This window comes from Hipposideros armiger, unplaced genomic scaffold (assembly GCF_001890085.2).
Source record: "Hipposideros armiger isolate ML-2016 unplaced genomic scaffold, ASM189008v1 scaffold_824, whole genome shotgun sequence".
NCBI lineage: Eukaryota > Metazoa > Chordata > Mammalia > Chiroptera > Hipposideridae > Hipposideros > Hipposideros armiger.
Window position 1 is genome coordinate 807838 of NW_017732174.1, and position 488 is coordinate 808325.

Sequence of the window (488 nt, forward strand, 5' to 3'; positions counted from 1 at the left end):
TCCTTGCATTTCATCTCATGTCTTCTTTTTTATCTTTTCTCTAATTATTCCTCTGTGTTGTGAATTCTATATGATTTTTACATATTCCTTATGTTACATTTATGTATTTTATTTTTATCCCATTCCATATAGCTCACTCGTGCTTTCTTTTTGTCATTTCTCTCATTCCTCTTTGTTGTGAATGTTTAAATTGGTTTTGTTCTTTTGCCTGTATATGTATTTTATCATTTCCTTATAGTTCATCAGATGCTTTGTTTTTGTCATTAGTCTCATTATTCGTCTCTCCGTTGTGAATTTTTATATTGTTTTATCATTTTGTTTATATTTCTGTATTTTATTTTGTTTCCTTATAGTTCATCTGATGCTTTCATTTTGTCCTTTGTCTCATTATTTCTCTCTGTTGTGAATTTTTATGTCTTTTTTTCCCCTGTTTGATTACATTTCACTTACAGATTTTATTACATTGAGTTCCGTGCATGTCCTCACAC